Source organism: Scylla paramamosain, chromosome 1, assembly GCF_035594125.1.
Source record: "Scylla paramamosain isolate STU-SP2022 chromosome 1, ASM3559412v1, whole genome shotgun sequence".
NCBI classification, from domain to species: domain Eukaryota; kingdom Metazoa; phylum Arthropoda; class Malacostraca; order Decapoda; family Portunidae; genus Scylla; species Scylla paramamosain.
Window position 1 is genome coordinate 16,619,600 of NC_087151.1, and position 16,033 is coordinate 16,635,632.

Here is a 16,033-nt window from a genome sequence, read left to right on the forward strand (position 1 = left end):
GTTGCGGAATACCTGCTTTCAGTTGAGTTTAATTTCTTAGAGAAATAACCAAGAGGTAGTAAAGAGGATAGTAAATCATTGTGAATTTCTAGTGGAGGACGTTCAGATGGTGTTTGGAAGGCATTAACTGTTTCAAAATTAAGACTTTCGAATGTTCCTAGTAAAGTTCCTTGTTTAACTTCCTTGACACCTTTTGTGTTGTTCATGAAAGGCAAATAAATATTACTGCTTTCATCTACTTTAGTGAGGAATGGCAAGCTGTCAGGATTTATTTTGGGTTGAACTAGCAAAGTCTCTCCTGGTTTCTTTGGTACTGGGATGGGTAAGAATTGTGTTTGGTAAGGTTCTATCCTTATAGATTTGGTAAGTCTGATGTCCTTTAATTGGTCATTTTTGATCTAGGGTTAGTGGGGTTGCTCTCACTCTTTCTACTTTACTTCTTTGTCTCTTGATGTGACTGATACCATAGGGAGCATTTCCCCATACAATGATGTTTTTGTTTCCATTCCAAGTAAATGGGGCTCTTGATAGAACATCAGTACCTAGTAATAGATCTGCATCCAGGTAACTGTTTGGAACTCCTGGGAATCATTGTTTATGTACATGATCTTCTCCGACTCCAATTTATAACCAAACCATGCCAAGAATTCTTAATGGTGATCCAGTGAGTCCTTGCAAGTTAGGAAGGGCAAGTCTTTTACTTATTACACTCCCCATTTTATTTACTGTTGCTTCCTTGATAAGGGTGTAAAAGCTACCAGTATCAACTACTGCTCTCACGATTTTGTTATTAACAGCTATGCTGATAGTTGGGGAGGTGTGAGCTTGAGCTAGTCATGTGGTCTTTGGTTTTCCTGGGCAATATTTGTTTCCTCGCCAACAACCATATTGTCGACAATCAAAGCAGGAACCTCTAGTAGGTTTCCTCCAACATTCTCTCAGACTATATGAATGAGAGTGGCAGTGTGAGCAGTAACGCTCATTTTGGGGTTGATGTGGAGAAGTTTGTAATTTCCCAATTTGTTTTGTTAAGTCTTTCATCTGTTTCTTTATTTCATCGACTTCTGAGGATTCTCTGGATGTAGCATTTGATTGGGATAGATCATTAGGACTTACAGTGTGAGTTTCGGGTTGGATGTCATGTTTGACTAGACAGTCTTTCTTTTCTGGTTTAACTCTACCTAGAGTAGGTGTATGAGTAGCCTCAAGCCACTGTTGTTCATGTCCTATTCTGTCGACAAATTTATTTAGTGGATAATTCTCATCAAGGAATCCTTCTAGTCTGGCCTTAGCTTCTTGAGGAAGACCTTGCCATAATTTTCTTTTGATAGTTTTGTCACGTTTAGAGAGTTTTTCTTTGGCAAATCGTGTTTCTAGTATAGCATAGTGACAGAAGAAATTATTAACAAAAGCCTGTGGTGATTCAGACCAATCATAACATTCAGAGTCAGTGTCTTGCCATACTCTATCAAAGTTAACTTCTTTATTGAACTGGTTGTTAAGAAGCCCTTTGAGGCTGTCCTAAGTATTACAGTTGTGTAAGGTTTGATGGTTATGAATGAGAGGTGCTATCTTGGTACTAACTCTTCCTTTGGCTATTTGTACTCTCCTGCCATCAATCTCACTGCATTGTTCAACTAGCTCAAAGAAAATCTGGAGTTGAGTAGCTGCATTGAGTCCCTGTAGTTGATGTAGTTCTAATACAGGAATGTCACGGGGTTTAGTTGTCATTATCTGATACGGGGGAGTTTGCAAGTTAGCACCTAAACGTTGTAGTACTCGGTTTTGTTGCACCACTATTTGTTTAAGTCTGTCTATTTCTTGTTCCAACGTACTGATGTTTTTCTTCTGTTTTTACTGGATTGGTTTTGAGAGGGTTAGAGTTAGTTTCCTTCATTTGTTCCTCAGAACTTGCCTCCCACTGTGAAAATATGGGTTGATCATCCCTTTTTCACGACTGGTTGTGGTGAGATGTAGATTACATAAGTCTTGGGTAGAGGTTCGATTCTCATAAACCTCCGACACGAGTATTCTTCAGGCTCCCCTTAGACTTATCGACCAACACTCCTCACTCACCAACCTCGTCTTCCCCAATGAATCCTTTAATTATCTTATTAAACTTAGATTCAACTCTCATTCTGCCAGCTCCACTCCAATGCACTCCATCACCACATAACTGTTCTACAAAGCTCACACTATTAAAATGAATATTAGGTGTTTTAAGTGATCTCTTGATTCTGTTGTTTATTCCACACTGAATTTTCTTGTAAATTTCTGCGGGAATATTTCTAGCACGAATTCTAGGTTCAACTTGGCAAATATACACTACAGACTGGCAATTTGTTTCAATTTCTTGGTAAATTTCTTTGATGTGGTTGAAAATTTCTAATGGGTTGGCATCAACATTTATGTCATTACTACCGATCCAAAAGGATCGTTAGATCATGTTCCCATTCTAAGACTGTTCACACGCGAGTCTTGAAAGAATTCGCTGGCTTTAGCCCCAGATGCACGGAAAATTCTAATTTCAGTATTTGGGAACTCAAAATTTTTAGGAATTTGACTGTCACAAAAGAAATTTTCCACATTATTCGTGAATAACACACTCCCGGTGAATTACAACAACTGAACATCCCACCGCTCTTGCCACCAGTGTAATGCCCCCTCCCCCCCCTGTGTGCCACTCGAAAGCCAGGGGTTATTCATTATTATTTATTTATTTATTTATTTATTTTTTTTTTCTAACTAGTTGGTGAGGAAATATCTACACTCGCTGATTTATGGTCTTTATTTTCCCTTCACTTGTGGTAGCGTTAATACTAATTCACACGTCATTCATATCACATCAGGTAGCGTAAAGTATCCTTTTAGTAGCGCTGAAGATTTCATGACAATTGTGTAAATACTGGCCAAACTAATCACTTGATATACTTCACACATTCACTAATAACAATAATGGGTATTAGTGTTTGGATATTACATGAGTGTACAGTCTCATTCACCTGGCGAGGGTGGTATTATTCACACACGTGACTTGAAAAATAATTCACTGGTGCTTACATAAGAATAAATAATCTCATTACATTTTCCTATAACCCTGGTATAACGCAGCCTAATCAGCATTCCAAGGACCGAACCAGGTGGTTACGTCCCCGTATGCTAACGAGAAATACTGCACAACCTGAATAATCTGAGAGCTAAACACTCCGTTCTCACATTATCAAGTAGTATACCTAACCAAACACACACACGTGGGAGGCACAGACAGACTTTTCCTTTATCTCCACTGGCTTCCCTGTAACGTAAGCAAGCCAAGATATCTCTAAGTGATATATTGATAAGAAAATATATCTACAAATATGAATAATAATTACTTCAAACTTAGAGCAACGTGCCTATAGCGTAAGCAAGCCAAGATCTCTCTTAAGTGGGAAATCAGGCTGGCGTCCCCACGCTACGAACCTCCGTAGTTTTCAGATTCTTCTTCAAGGTAATTCGCAAATTATTTGTTCCAACCGTATAATAAACGTTTACATTACTTTACTCATATCATGACCTGGTGTATTTATTCTTCTGAGTAACAAGGTAAAAAATTCTAGCCACAAGCTAATACCTTGTATGAAAATAATGCCTTTATTCATAAAGAAAATCGGTCACCCATTTCCCGCGTGCGCCAACATGTTGTCTGTCTGTCTGTATGTCTCGGGGATGTATGCATGATGTAATAACGATTAAATTTTACCAATAATTCTTACACTAACTTAATTCTACTTATATTAACCTAATATTACTTATATTAGCTTAATATTACGTCCCGGCACTACACAGTTACTAACCGGGGCTTAGACCGAGCAGATGTATGGAGACGCACTAATATCTGACGGAGACTGAGGTAGGATACAAGTTAATCGAGTCAGTTGCTTTAAGGGAATAAGTGAGTCATTACCGGCCATACGCCTCGGCGTACTTACATAATATAGGAGTCTCCATAGTAGCCTCCCGTGGAGTGTAGTTGTATATAACACACTCCATACTCAGGGAAGTGACTCTGGCTGCATGTGTATGCAGGCTGAGTTCTTATACAGTGAGCGGTGAATGACCCTCCTGTGTGTTCGTGGGCACTAGTTTATAGTCGTGTCTCTTGTTAGTGAGCTTGTTTTGTGTTAAATGCAACTGCATCAGACTCCTGGATGGTGCCTGACCTGCAGAGTATTTAAGTAATTGGCTGTGTAGTGAACTTTACTCCCTACCCAGGTCCTGACAAGGCCTGCCATCAAGGAGACAGTAAACGACACTACTCGCTTTGAGGTTATACAACACTGTTGAACAGTGGAAAATTTTTTTACTGAGGGCGATTGTCCAGCGGGATGTTATACCTCGACTATATATATGTCATTGCTCGTTCTAATCATTTATCCCTAGACATGGTTGTCAATCCTTTCACAGCTGTGGGCGTTAAGTGTTGTTAGAGTATTTCCCTTGTCTGTTGGTGGGTAAAACTGATGACTGATGACCTCATTAGCGTGACCTGGTGTTATCACCGGTTGTGAAAAGGGTGCGGGAGTCACAAGGGGCCCTGTGCACCCGTATTTGAGCTCTGCACTGAGTCCACATAGGAGGTAGTTCAGGGAAGCTAGTCCAGGTGTGGCAGCTTTGTGAAGGTGCTGGGAACTGTGATTGTAACATAAATTGGCGACCTTGCCAGGATTAGTTGGAAGCTTCATTGCCACATGGGGGAGACAATTGTTTATTTGTTGCAATGTCTTGTGTGTGCCCACATTCAGTATAAGCCATGGAGGATAAGGCTGGTAGCCAGGGTGACTCGCAACCTGAGTCCCTGCCTCTGCTGGAAGCGGCAATGTAGTGTCCTCACACCAGTTCGGTGTGAGGACACCTAGTCCCTCACATAGGATCCATGAATGTGTTAGCCCTGTTCGCAGCATTGGTGGCTTCTCACAGACCGAAGGCATGTCTGAGGAATTGAGACTCAAATTGAAGATGAGAAGAATGGAGTTGGAAACAGAAGCTGAGGCAAGAAGACTGACTGAGGAGGCTAGAGAAGCCAGGAGGCTTGAGGTTGAGGGGAAGGCTAGATTACTTGAGGCAGAGAAGGAGGCGAAGATATATGAGAGGGAAGAAGCTGAAGAGAATAGGATATTTGAGTTGGAGAAGACTAGGATTGAAGTTAATTCACCTTATGGCTTGAGGAGAGGAGTGGAGAATATAGTAGAAAGCTAGATGGTGAGGAGTTTGAAGTTCATTCCTGAGTTCGATGATAGGAAGGTAACCGAATGGTTCAGGAGATTTGAGAAAAAGGCATCCAAATTTGAGTGGCCTCAATAGAAATGGGTTGGTCTTGTGGCCAATATGTTGAAGGGTAAGGCTATCCCCCTCTTCTTCAGTGACACTCAACTGGCCCTCCCTCTTCTACACTGAACATCCTCGGTCTGTCCTTTTCTTATAATCTAAACTGGAAATTTCACATCTCATCTCTAGCTAAAACAGCTTCTATGAAATTAGGTGTTCTGAGACGTCTCCGCCAGTTTTTCTCACCTCCCCAGCTGCTAATTCCGTACAAGGGCCTTATCTGTCCATGTCTGGAGTATACTTCACATGTCTGGGGCGGTTCCACTCATACCGCTCTTTTAGACACCGTGGAATCAAGAGCTTTTCGTCTCATCAACTCCTCTCCTCTAACTGACTGTCTTCAGCCTCCTTCTCATCGCCGGAATGTTGCATCTCTTGCTATCTTCTACCGCTATTTTCATGCTAACTGCTCTTTTGATCTTGCTAACTGCATGCCTCCCCTCCTCACATGGCCTCGCTGCACAAGACTTTCTTCTTTCTCTCACCCCCTATACTGTCCACCTCTCTAACGCATGAGTTAACCAGTATTCCCAGTCATTTATCCCCTTCTGTGGTAAACTTCGAAATTCCCTTCCTGTTTCTGAATTTCCACCTTCCTATGACTTGAACTTCAATAGGGAGATTTCAAGACACTTATCCTTTAATTTTTGACCACTTCGGACCCTATTTAGGACCGGCATCTCAGTGGGCTTTTTTTTTTTATTAGATTTTTTGTTGCCCTTGGCCGGTGTCCCTCCTACATAGAAAAAAAAAAAAAACCTGTGAGTTAAAGGAACTCATGGTAATGAAGCAATTTGTCAATGGGGCCGAGAAGGAACTGCTACTGTTGTTCCATGAGAAAAGATTTAAAAGCCTTAAGGAGGCGGATACAAGGGGGAATGATCATGTGTGGGCCCACCATCAAGCATCCCACCACGGAGGTGAAGGAGTTATGCTGCCTGGGGAGAAGTGGTCATTAGACAGTGGATTCCTCAGGAAATCCTCACTACAGCGGTGGGTTTGGAAATAAGTCTGTGCCATGGAATTCATATAACATCAGGCCTTCTTTTGGCCCACAGATTAAGACAATGGGAAGTATGATGTATAGCATTCCTAAATTTAATAGCCAGCCTACCTGTTACCCATGCAAGGCTACGAGGCACTTCCGTTTCAGTTCCTCAAAGCTGATCACACCTTCCGCCCCAAAATCTCCCCAGAAACCAGTAGCTTTGCTGGTCTGACCGGACCAGGATGAGGAGGAAGCCTTTGAATCCCTGTACAGTCCGGATGGAGAGAAGACAGGGAGTGTTGCTCCCATGTCGGCAGTTAGTACTCCGCCTGAGAGAACGAGGTCAGGGTTAGATTGGTGGTGGCATTTTTTGTGCCAGGGGACTGTCAAGATAGTGGGGTGGTGTATCTTGTCACAGTGTTGCGTGACACGACAGCCCAGCAATCTTTGTGCCGGAACAAGGAGGAAGGTAGCCTCTGGGAAGGCAGTGGTGTGTCAGGGCATCAATGCTGTTGGGAGGTTTGTCACTACTAACATGAGGCTGACATGTCCGCTGGTGACCACAGAGGCGCAAGTGGCCATGACGGAGGACCTGCCAGTGTCCGGAGTTTACTTCCTTTTGAGAAATGATCTGACAATAGGGAGAGTTTGGGTACAGCCCTCTTCTGCGGACCACATCCCAGATCTGGAGGCTGCTGAGGTACCTGACTCTGTTAATGTTATCACCCGCCCCATGGCAAGGAGGATGAAGTTCTCTGCAGCTCCTGGGATCGCCTGCAATAAGGTGGGGCCACCGAGAGAGGAGTGCAGGGGTGAAATAAGTGCCACAGTGGGGGCAGAGTGCCCAGAAGCCTGTCCCACTGCTGGCAAGGGTTTGGACGATTCAGAGTCAGACTCGTCCTTGAGTCTGCGTGCTGGGGCTACTGCAAAAGTGCAGAGCCACCACAGAAAGCACCTGGCTTTGTTGAGAGTATTGCCGAGGGTGAGGCTGGAATGATGACTTTGGGGTGTTTGTTTGATGGCTTGTCTCACCTTGTGGAGCCGAGAGGCTCCGCAGGGTGAGGCTCAGGCTGAGTTGTCATTTAGTGTTGAGGCTGTGGGCGTCTGTACTCTGTCTGGGTCCCAGCTAGTTGTATCTGGAGTGTCAGGGGTTGCTGCCAAGGGCGGGAAGACTCCTGACTCTGCTGGGAAGGTGGGAATTTCCTCTTCTTTGAGGTGGACTGGAGGCAGGGAGTGGGCTGCTGCTCCCTTGCCGGGACCAGACACGGTGGGTGTTTGCTTACATGGTGAGCCACCCGCGCTGGCAGCTGCTGCAACCACTGTCAGTGTAGTTAAGGAGGGTTCTGTCCCTCATGTATGTGTTGCCCCACTACTTCCCAAGACAGGAGTGGATGGCGAGGAAGCTGAGGGTAAAGCAACATGTATTGAGAGCAATGATATTGTGAATAGCCGGCAGAGAAGGATGGAGGTTTGATACTCCATTTTGACGTGCCATTCACAGTTATGGAGGCATGGGTGCTAGAAGCATGTAGCGGCCTGGTGCATGGCCGTTTTCGAGTCAGGTTGACTCAGGAGCATTAGGTGTGGTTTTGGTGGTTGGGTGTATCTACGTTTGTTGGGCGTAACTGCGTGGGTCAGGCAGGCAAGTCTGGTGACCTCTTGTCTGGGGCCCCTCTCTGTTGTGCTATGGTTAGTGTTGTTTCCCCTAGTGTGGGGATTATTTGTAATGTTGCTCACCTGGTTCCTCCTTCTGAGGCAAATTGTGATGATGTTAATGACGCGAGCATTACGGCACCACGTCGAGAGGCAGGCCTGTGTAAGGCTGCTGGTGACACTTTCAGTGTTGTTGGGGGGCTGCCTGTGGCCGAGCTGCTGTTAAAGACTGTCAGGTGCTGGGCCCGAGAAGTATAGTGTCTGATAATGGATGTTGGCTTCCTCGACAAGGTATCGGGTCTTATGAGAAGTGAATGCACGTGGGAGCAGTTGCTGGGACCAGTCAGGCTGGGCCGGTGGCACGTTGGCCAGGCTCATGTTGGAGCTGGAGTTTATTGCTTTGTGATGACCACGTGTATTTGTTTGGCTCTGTGTGTGGGGATGTGTGTGCTGCGTCCTGGAAAAAAAGCAACTGTCAGCTCGCTGTGGCGATACCTGTGTCATCAAGGGGCCAGTGGGAGGAATGAAGTGTGATAGTAGTGTTGCATGTGATAGTAAGATGCAGGCTTGGTTGTGTCACAACCGGGAAGTAATATTTTGTTTTACTGAGAGCAGCCAAATGGCACCTCTTATTATGCTGAGGAAGTAGCAGTTTTATTTTATCAGCTTTATGGGTGTGGCACGGAGGCACCATGGAGCCAGCAGCGGGCAAGCAGGGGTAATGGTGAAGGCAGTGCAGGCCCGAGTGAGAGTAGGGTTTGGCTGGGAAGTATTTTGCTTGGCCCTCCTGTGATGATGATGCACCAGGAGACAACGGTCCCTGGTGCTCATTGTGTGTTGCAAGAAGGCAGGGATGTCATGGTTGCATGGTGACTCTGAAGTTTGTATAGTGTGGAGAAGATACAGATGGAGTAGAGTGTGTAGTGAAGAGAGGAGGAGAGGTGAGAGTTGGCGGAGAAGTAGGACTGAGGCAGAGGACTGAGGAGATGACGGAGACAGAGAAAGAGTGACCAGAGTTGCAGGTAGAGTTGGTGTAGTTATAGCTGCTAGAAGAAAGATCTCAATATGATGTCTTGTAGAAGAAAGCTTGCACACCAGTGTAGCTGTGGAGATGAAAGGTCCGGGCATAGAACTAGAGATGGGTCTGGGAGGAGGAGTGGGAAGAGGAGAAAGAAGCGAGTCTGAGTTGGATGGCCAAGTGGGAGCCCTAGTGTATTCAGTTGTGTAGTAGTTATTTATATCAGTGCTGTAGTAGTGTATGATATGTTGTTATTTATATACGTCCCTTGTTTGAATCTGATGTGTCCGATTAGTTGTGAGTTGATTTTGAGTTTGCTGTGTTCCTAAAATTTTCATAAGTTTTGTATATCTTCTGAAAATTTTTGTTTATGAAGGGATGTGCTGTGTGCAGCGAAAACGAATAAAGTAGTAATAATGAATGAGAAAAGAAGAATGAGAGGGGGAGAGAGAGTAAGTGAGAGACAGAGAGAGAAATGAGAAGAGAGACAGGCTGGGGACAAGATTTGGATGTATCCTGGACATGTAGCTACCCAGTCTGAGGCTTCTAGTATAATATTTATTCGCACAGTTACTTATATTCCTCATGTAAATTTCCTTACTTCCCTTTATCCATTCAATCTGAGTCTCACCATGTATTTAGTAGAAAAGTTGCTCTTGACAATAACGTAATCAGTATTCTTCTAGTCTCCCTAGTTTGATCATTACAATTTTCAGAAGTAAAGTGTTTTATTAGTGTAAACCAGCGTGGGGAACCGAGAGTGCAGCACATAAGGGTATGTGTGTATGTATGACATCACCCCATCCTCCCTCTCTTGTACCCCTCACCCCTTTTGTAGCAGAGTGGAAGAATGTTTGGTGCGCTTTCCCAGTCAGTCACTACCCAGTGCTTAGATGGAGAAGACGTATTGAGACAAGCACTAATATCTGATGGAGATTGAGGTAGGATACAAGTTAGTCGGGTCAGTTGCTTTAAGGGAATAAGTGAGTCATTACTGGCCATATGCCCCAGCTTACACACATAATATAGGAGTTTACATAATAGCCTGCCAGGGTGTGTAGTTGTGTATAACACTCCATACCCAGTGAAGTCACTCATTGGCTGCATGTGTGTGTGGGCTGAGTTCTTCCACAGTGAGTGGTGAATGACCCTCTTGTGTGTTCATGTGTACTAGTTTGTAGTCATGTCTCTTGTTAGTGAAATTGTTTTGTGTTAAATGCTACTGCATCAGACTCATGGAGGTTGCCTGACCTGCATAGGACTTACCTAACTGGTTATGTAGTGAACTTTATTCCCTCCTCAGATCTCGACAAAGCTTGCTGTCCAAGAGCTGGTAAATGACACTACTGGGCTTGAGGCTATACCATGTGTTAGACGGTGGGAGGATTTGTTATTGAGGGTGATTCTCCAGTGAAGTTATACCTTGACCATATGTATCATTGCTTTTTCCATTTGTTTCTTCCTAGACATGGTTGTCGATCCTTTCACATCTGTGGGCGTTAAGTGTTGTTAGAGTATTTCCTTTGCCTGTCAGTGGGTAAAACAGACTGTCAACCTCATTAGTGTGGCCTGGCACTACGACAGGTTGTGAAAAGGGTGCAGGAATCACATGGGTATACATGGGACCCATGTATACCCGTATTTGAGCCCTGCACTGAGTCCATGTAGAAGGTGGTTCACGTAAGTTAGTCCAGGTGTGGAAACTTTATGAAGGGGCTGAGAACTGTGATCACAACAATGTATATATATATATATATATATATATATATATATATATATATATATATATATATATATATATATATATTGTTATGACCACAGTTCCCAGCCCCTTCATATATATATATATATATATATATATATATATATATATATATATATATATATATATATATATATATATATATATATATATATATATATATATATATATATATATATATATATATATATATATATTTATTTATTTATATTGTTACGACCACAGTTCCCAGCCCCTTCACAAAGCTGCCACTCATGGACTAGCTTTCCTGAATCACCTCCTATGTGGACTATTATGTGCAGGGCTCAGATACGGGTGTACAGGGTCTCTTGTGACTCCTACACCCTTTTTACAAGTTGTAAAGCTAGGTCACACTAATTGGGGGCGCCTGTCTGTTTTACTTACCTACAGACAAGGAAATAACAACAGTTAATGATAACTCCCACCACTGTGAGAGGATCAACAACCACATCTAGAAAAAAAAGTTATAACATGCAATAACACATGTATGGTTGAGGTATAACACCTCACTGGAAAACTGTCCTCAGTAACAAATCCACCCACTATCCAACAGTGTGCTATAGCTTCAAGCCGAGTGGTGTCATTTACTGCCTTCTGGACAGTAGACCTTGTCAGGACCTGAGGAAGGAGTAAAGTTCACTACACAGCTAATTACTTAAGTCCTCTGCAAGTCAAGCACCCTCCAGGAACCTGATGCAGTAGCATTTAGCACTAAACAAGCTCACAAACAGGAGACACGACAACAAACGAGTGCCCATGAACACATAGCTCAATGTAACTTAACCACATTGACCAAACACCCACCGTGTCTGGTCCTAGCTGGGGAGCAGCCTGCTACCCTCCTCTGGTGCAACCTGCAGGGGTGGAAACTCCCGAATCCTCAGTAGAATCAGGAGTCATCCCATCCTTGGCAGTGATCCCTGATGCACCAGACACAACTGGAGCACGGACTGAATATTGGCGCCCACAGCCTCAACACCAGGTGAGAACTCCGCTCCGAGAGCCTTAGCAGGGTGAGGCAAACCATCATTCAAACAACCTAAATCCAATACTCCAGCCTCACCCTCAGCAACACTCTCACCAAAGTCAGGTGCTTCTTGTGGTGGCTCTACGATTCTGCAGTCAGCCCCAGCAGACTGACTCAAAGACGAGTCTGACTCTGACTCACCAAAACCCTTGCCAGCAGTGGGACAGACCCCCAGTGCGGCATCAAGACAAACACTTCGCTCCTTTTATGGTGACCCTGCCTTATTGCAGTCCACCCTTGGAGTCACAGATCCTGCTGGCACCCGATGTCAGGGTACTTGCCTCACCTTAGGGCGAGTAACAACAACAACAGAGTCAACATTCTCAGCAGCCTCCACATCAGGATCGGCATCTGTGGACAGAAGCTGCACCCAGACTCTTCCACCTACCAGGTCGCTCCTTTTGTGGTGACCCTGCCTTATTGCACAACCCCCAACACCGGCAGATCCTCCACTAGTGCCACCCGCGCCTCCACAGTCACTACTAGTGTGTATGGCAGCCTAACCTTTGCCATAACGAAGCCCTTTGTGGCGCCAATTCCCCAGCACCACACAGGCTGACTGGAAGCAACTGTGGCGGTTATTAATTTGGGACAAATATATTTAAAATGCCCAGCATTCTTGTAATAATGGCACATAGGCTGCATGCTATACCTGGGAGTGCTATGTTGCATGCTCTCAGTCTGTCTTCGTCGAGGGCTGGATGGAGATTTATTACCTACAGGGCTGACTCGCCCCGACTTATTGCTGGAGCCACTACTATAATGTGGACTCCCAGACAAACCTGCGCCGGCCGCGCCACCAGACAACATCACTGGGCCCGCCAGACGTACCACCAATATAACGTGGCACAGGCCATTGCGCCAACATGTGGTCATCTGCCCACGTCGCTACCTCCTTTATCTTTTCTCGCGGAGCAGCGGTACTAACTCCTTCTCGGCCACATTAATAAACTGTTCCACTAACATGAGTTCCTTTAACTCACGGTAAGATTGCTTGCTAGCAATCCACTTTTCAAATGTCGCCTCCAGATAGCAAGCACATTCTAAATAGGAGTCACTAGGCCTCTTTCCTCCATGGAACTGTAGCCTGTACACCTCCGGCCGTAGCTCATAAACCCTTAGGATGTTAGCCTTCTTCATAATCCTACAAATCCTCCACTGACATCCTGTCACAGACTTCCAAAATCTTACCCTTCAGCATATTAGCCACAAGGCCAACCCATCTCTCCTGAGGCCAATCAAATTCGAAGGCCTTCACCTCAAATCTCCTGAACCATTCGGTTACCATCTTTTCATCGAACTCAGGAATGAACTTCAAACTCCTCACCATCTGGCTTTCTACTATATTCTCTACTCAAGCCATGAGATGAATTGACTTCAATTTTAGTGTTCTCCAACTCAAATATACTCTTCTTTTCAGCCTCCTCCCTCTCATATATCTTCTCCTTCTCCGCCTCAAGCAATCTCATTTCCATCTCCTCGGCTTTAACTGTCCTTGCCTCCCGCTCGGCTTCTAGCCTCTTGGCTTCTCTAGCCTCATTCTTTAGTTTCCTTTCCTCAGCTTCAGCTTCCAACTGGAGCCTTCTCAATTCTCTCTCCTCCTCTCTAGCCTCCTCCGCCTCCATTCTTCTCATTTCCAGCTTGAATCTCTTCTCTTCAGACATACCTTCGGTTTGGGGGAAACCACCAAGGTTGTGGGCAGGGCTAACACATCCGTCGACGCTATGTGTGTGACTAGGTGTTCCTACACCGAACTGGGCTAAATCTGCACTGCCACTTCCAGCAGAGGCAGGGGACTTGGGTCACGAGTCACCTCGGCTGCTAGCCTTGATCTCCATGGCTTACACCGAATGTGGGCACACACAAGACAACGAAACAAACAACAAACTGTCTCCCCCACGTGGCGACGAAACTTCCAACTATCCTGGCGAGGTCGCCAATTTCTATTATGACCACAGTTACCAACCCCTTCACAAAGCTGCCGCACATGGACTAGCTTCTCTGAACACCAGCTTCCTCTCTTCCTGCATAATAATCATTCAAGAGTGGCTGCCGCGGCTGTCGCGCCGTGTGTTTGCATGTACGTGCGTGTATATGTGCAGCATATATCCATTTGATGTGAAACGCCGATAGTGATATGGAGAAAGCAGATACGAGAAATGGTATTAAGAAAAATCATGCCCAACATTGCATAAGTACATCACTATGGGTAATCGGATGTACGGAATGGCGCGGTATATGTTGGGTCCTTTTTGCCTCGAGGCGATCCACAGAATGTTGTTCATTCAGTAATATTTACTCATACTTGAAACACGAGTCTGGTCGGGAAGAGCGAAAATTCAGGAAAGCCGCAGACACTAGGATTGTTTTATACAGTGAATAATGTATGTGATTCTTACAGGATGTTCCACAAATGAACAGTAGGTCTCCCCAGCTCCAAAGTCCTGGTCTAACTATGGCATAAATCCCTAATATCTGGCCTAATTTTGGTCACAATCGCCCCAATATGCTTTTCAGCAGTTCTTTTGTGAGGTAATCGGCTGCTGTCCTGTGGAGCACTATCACGGTTATTCCCTTGTGGAAGAGTTTTAAGGAACAGGCGTCAGATACATAGATGAAGCATCAATCAAGAAAGCTACTTAGTGTGTGGTGGTGATTTTGTATTTTTGGGTCACTAATGATTATTTGCTTCTGTGCTCTCAAATCTATGAGCATGTGATTTCTTTGTTTTTTAACTTTTTATAACATTTGGAAAAATACTACTTTTTACTGATTGGTATATCAAATTTGCTTTGAAAATGTTTCTATTGTATTTCAAAATAAGACTGTCCTGAAGGTATGGTAGAAACAATGCATGATTTACCCTCTGACATGGGAAATCATGTAAGGAACTTGTGCAGCCAAGATGTGAAGAATGATACTGGCTTCCATTAGGTTATATAGATTTGTCTTAGAACATGGAATGTTCAATAATTATATTCGTGCTTGCCTTACACAAGGAAATGCATTGCCAGTAACACTGCACATTTTGGATGAACCTAATAAGGTGAAATGTTTTTTTTTTTTCCATCATGGTACAAATAATGATTTGTTATAAGTGTGGAATTCACAGCAGCTTTCGGGCATGTGCCCTGTCATTTCAATCTCCCATTTCTCTGCAGAAAACCTTTTATATGGAGCTATTAATTGTTGCTTTAGTGACAGAGTTATGTGTGCTGTGTTCCATCTTAATAATAGTATCTCTAAAATATGTGAAGATCAGGTTCTATTGGTTCCTATTATTATTATTATTATTATTATTATTATTATTATTATTATTATTATTATTGTTATTGTTACTATCATTATTATTATTGATATTATTGTTACTATTATTGTTATTATTTTTTATGTAAGAGCTACATATATAAGATATTAAGTAAGACTTTGTAATTCATAATAAAGTAAAGCAAAAAATGCAGTTATATTTATTTACTTTACAAAATTCATAAAGGAAAAAAAAAAAAAAAAAAAGAGGGGTGGGTAGGTTTAAGATGGTGGGGAAGTATCTAAGAAACCCCTGAAAACGTTTTCCTTGAATATACTCGTAGCCGCTGTCCTCCAAACTTTAACCCACACCACTGCTTCCTTCTCCTTGGTTAACGAGTGAATCAGCAGAAAAGATCCAAAGCTTATTAGTGTAGTGGATCAGTATGGAAGAGGCTTTGGAGTAAGATGGTTAAAAAAAAGAAAAAAAAAAAAAAAGCAAAGTAATGGCAGTCAATAGGTTAGATGATGAGAAAGATGCAATACGGAGACCTGGAAGAGTGAGTTACAAGCATAATAATACAGGTACTTTGGGATGTGGGTGAACCTAAATGATTGTGGAAGGGAAAAAAAAAATATATATAAATAAATAACATCGTGAAACAGTGGATAAGTCGATTGGGAAGTGTAGCAAGTAAATAAGATGCTCTGCGAGAAGTGTGGAAGAGTGTAGTCTAAGGTGCCAAGTAACTTGTAGCACCAGGATAAAGATTACTAAATACATTAAACTAGAAAAGCTGCTAAATCAGCTTTTCCTTTTAATTGGAAACCTTTTGTTAGATATCACGAAGCCTTACCGATGTGTGCGTCTGTGACGTGGAGGGTTTCTTGCCTGCTCGGGAGACGTCCTGCACGTCCCACGTCCCGCTGCTCACTGCGCATGCTGCTCTG

General features: G+C 43.7%; 1 protein-coding gene across 2 annotated transcripts in view; it reads right to left on the minus strand.

Annotated features, from left to right (window-relative positions):
* Nucleotides 1-16,033, minus strand: part of LOC135101538 (solute carrier family 22 member 20-like) — a 103,353-nt gene extending 87,320 nt beyond the window's left edge. The window contains exon 1 of one of the 2 annotated variants that reach the window (XM_064005632.1): nt 15,940-16,033. The gene's annotated coding sequence lies outside the window, so the exon portion shown is untranslated. The remainder of the gene's footprint in view (nt 1-15,939) is intronic. The other variant, XM_064005640.1, reaches the window with a different exon arrangement.